The 3,962-nt window shown below is 55.5% G+C and overlaps 1 pseudogene; it reads right to left on the bottom strand.

Moving 5' to 3' along the window:
- Positions 1-2,780: 2,780 nt before the first annotated feature.
- LOC121155211 lies at positions 2,781-3,722 on the bottom strand (annotated as a pseudogene).
- Between the last annotated feature and the right edge of the window lie 240 nt (positions 3,723-3,962).

Genomic DNA, 3,962 nt, shown 5'->3' with positions numbered 1-3,962 from the left:
AGCCATTACAGTCACTTGGGGAGTGAATCATCAGACAGAGGGGCTTCCTATGTCTCTCCTCCACTCTATCTGACTTTGTGATAAAAACAAAATAAATTCAAAAAACAAAAAACAAAAACAAAAGCAGAGAGGCTCAGACTGCAGGCATCCACCTTTCCCTGGCTTCTCTGGCCACATTCCATTACTGCTAGGCCTCACCTCTCTTGGAACTCCTGAAACTACAAATTAGAAATACAGGGTATGCTAGAATTAGCATCTTCACTGTCCCACCCAAACTGTGAACAGAGGGAGAGTAATAAATACAGGGGCCATGCACAGGGGCTGCCTGTCTCAGAGACTGCCTGCAGAAGCCAGAAAGCAGGTAGTGGGGAGACCAAGAGTCAGAGTGCCAAAGAGATGGAAGCACTTGACCAAGAGAGTGATTCCTACGTATCAGGGGCCATTGTGGGGGCTTGTGAAGGGCATGGTTACACAACAATGCAATACCTCCCCCTCTCAGGTTTCAGGTGATGATAGGTGAGCATCATAGGTGGGCAGAAGGGAACATCTTGGTGGTGGGGTGTGGCTTCCAAGCTGGTGACCCTGAACTAGCTGCCTGCCCCACAACATTGGAGGAGGAAGCCACAAGTCTCACCATTTTAATTCTGGGAGAGGTGGTAGACATTACTGCTCATTGCGAATAACTTTTTGTCTCTGCCCTTGGGGTGACTCATGTGAACCCCTCCCTGAGGTGGTGCTGAATGGACACAATTTCTACCATTATCTCAAGTCTTTCCTCCTTTGGAGTCCCTCCTGCTGCTAGGGCAGGCTACCTTCTCTCTGCTTCTTAAATAAACTCTGCTTTGCTAACTAGAGTTGTCTACATAAGTATTTTTCATGAGACAAGAAATAGGTTGTAGCAGTGTTTCATGTTGATTTCACTACCACACTAGCCTGCTTTGTCCTGCAACAGCGGGAAGGGTATGGGTGTGGGCAGGCTAGAAATGAGTGTTGTGGGGATAAGCCCTTCTGGCCCTGGGGCATCTTCCACGCAGGCCAGGGGTGTGGGAGATGACACTGAAGGGTCAGGTGAGGCGGAAGGGTGGGCAGGGGACTCAAGGTGTGCAGGTTGGGGCTGCAGGGTCACTGGCAGAAGGGGGCCAGCCCTGGAGCAGCTGGCAAGCACACTGCCTGCTGAGGGAGTGAGATCGTTGGCTAAGCCTGACTCGCTCTCGAGCTGCAGACAGTGGACAGTGTGGCAGTGCTCCTGGGGTGGAGCCCAGGCTGTCTAACCGAGCCTGGCCCTGGATGGGCAAGTGGGACAACAGAAGGTGTAATGTCAATGAAGCCCTTTGCTACCTCCCTCCACCCACGCAATTCACTCTGGCCCTGAAATGGAGGACTACAGGCTGTAGGAGCAGGGACACAGGCCAGGATGGCTTGGCTATGAAGCAGATGGCAGGTAGAGAGGGGGCTCACAGTGCACTATCTTGCCCAGCTTGTCCCTGGAATAGCAGCCAGTGGGTGCCTTAGGCTCTGGGCTTACTGCCATGACCCATTGGCTCTGAAACACATGGTGTGGGTACTGGGGGCACATGGGGATACCGACCAAGCAGCATGCGGGGCTGAGTGGTTTTTGAGCTAGGACTGAGGGGTGCACTGGCCTAGGCAGCTGGGATGATGTGTCCCTGGAGCAGATGGAGTGCATGCTCAGGGCCATGAATGCTGTCTGAACAGGCCTGGCCCTAGATCAGCAGTAGGGGGCAATGGTGAGGTTGGGTTAGAGGCACATGGAGCACCAGTTGAGCCCACCTGAACTCTGAGTGGCTTGCAGGCAAGCTGGGAATGTGGGGCAGGGTCAAGGAGGGGCAGGATTGTTACCAGAGTGGACATCTGGCGGACTGGAGTCCCAGGGGATGCCAACTGAACTGGCCAGTCCTTGCAGCAGTGGTCTATGAGCTTCTTGGCAGGGCAAGGTCCGCATGCTGTTTGGTCTATGAGCAGCCTGTTGGGGGTGCTGAGTGGCTGGTAGTGCCCACCTGGTTCTACAGCAGCAAGTGGAGCAGTGGGGTAGGTGTGTTGGTGTCTTGGGCAGAGTGGGCCTGGGCCTGGAGCAGCGAGAAGCCTAGAGGGGCAGGGGTCATCAGCCTAGCCTTGGGATCCTGCACCCTTGTGGGAAACCCAGGAGAGCTCCTGGCTCCTAGCTTAGGATTGACTCACCTCCAGTCATGGTGCTCACTTCGAGAGTGAATCATCGGGCGGAACATCTTCCTCTCTGTCTCTCCTCCTCTCTGTATATCCAGCTTTCAATTAAAAAAATAAAAAAAGCTGTGTGCAGTTTTCTTTTCTTTCAGATCTATGCATAGTCCATTCCCCCAGCCCTCCCCAGCCCACATACACTTCTGTTTTTTCTCTGTACAAAAATAGTCTCCCCCAAAAGAAGTCCAGCATCTCTACATCTTTTATAAAGTTCTCTCGTTGGCGTCACACGTTTTGCGTTGATTGTAGAAGGGATTGGTGGTCTCCTCTGAAGCCGTCATTTGCTGTGAGCCATGAAATATTCTTTGTCAACATTCCAGGATTTTTGTTGTATGTGCCTGTGCCTGGTTTTTTTTTTTTTTTTTTTTGTCATGCTTCCTTCTCACTCTCTACTTTTGCACCCCTCCCATTTCCCGGGGTTTTTTGTTTGTTTCCTTTTCCTCTGAAAATGTCTTTCCCCTACTCCCCACCCCACTATCACCCCCCAACCTCCCCTCCCGCCCCTAGTCCTTCTCCAGTTCGCTGTCCGGAGGGCCCCCCCCTCACATGTGCAAGTGGGGCAGTGTGCCGTTAATGGCCATGCCGGGCACCGGGCTGCTCTGGTAGTGCTGCGACAGGTGCAGGCTGCTGGGGGCGGCAGGCTCTGGCATCTCTGCACCAGGGAGGTACAGGCTGATTGTGTTCTGAAGGTCCCTAGCCTGGCAGGGCGCCCTGGAGTGGGAGGAAGTGGTAACCATGGGGTGCGGAGTGGGGGGCTGGAGCTAGCCTTGGACTTGACCACGGAGCCCATGGAGCCGAGGACCATGCTGGGGGTGCCATGCTGCGAGTAGGACATGCTGTAGAAGGGATAGCCTTTCATGCAGGTCTGCGAGCTGGTCAAGGAGCTGGACTACAGTTCGCTCATGTCCTAGCAGTGCATGGGCTGCATCTGAGTCACCCCATGTGCATTGAGGCCCAGGTGCTGCTGGCAGCCCAGCTGGTCCTGCATCACCTTGTAGCTGCCTTTGCTGCAGCTTTTCAAGTGCGCGTAGCTGTCCAGGTGCTGGTTCATGCCCGCGCCCAGGCCAGCGCCCACCCCGACCCCGCTGACCATGTTGTGCTGCCAGGGGCCAGCAGCCCGCCAGGTTGCGTGTACTTATCCTTCTTCATGAGCATCTTTGGTTTCAGCCACAGCCGCTGATATTTATAATCCAGGTGCTCCTTCTCGTGCAACGCTTGGCCTCGGCGATGAACAGCCACTTCGCCATCTCCGACTAAGTTTCCACTCGGGGCCCAGGCGCTTGCTGATCTCAATGTTGTGCATCTGGGGTTCTCCTGGGCCATCTTGCGTGGACACTGCCCGCGGGACCACACCACGAAGCTGTTCATGGGCTTTTGATTGCCACCCACCGCCGCCACAGGGGCATTGCCATCGCCGCAGTTCCCCAAATTCGGCTGCGGGCCCAATGGCTTGAGCTCAGTCTCCATCTGTTGTACATGCGGGCGCTGTACGCGTGGACCCGGCCCGCTGGAGACCGGAGACCCTCAGCGCGGCCGGGAACTCGGGGTTGCCCGCTGGGCGTGGGGAGCAGGAGGAAGAGGATGTGGGGGGGAAGTGGGCGGGCTGGCGGGCGGGTGTGATTGGGGATCTCGGGGTTCCGAGAGGAGCCCAGGTGGAGGAGAGCAGTTTGAGGAGGGGTGGAAGGAAGGGGACAGAGGTGGCAGAGAGAGAGAGAGAGAGAAGA

Source organism: Ochotona curzoniae, unplaced genomic scaffold (genome assembly GCF_017591425.1).
Source record: "Ochotona curzoniae isolate NIBS_2020 unplaced genomic scaffold, NIBS_Ocur_1.0 contig_290, whole genome shotgun sequence".
Lineage (NCBI taxonomy): Eukaryota > Metazoa > Chordata > Mammalia > Lagomorpha > Ochotonidae > Ochotona > Ochotona curzoniae.
The sequence above is the reverse complement of the archived record's forward strand: the minus strand, read 5'-3'. Positions and strand labels throughout refer to the sequence as shown.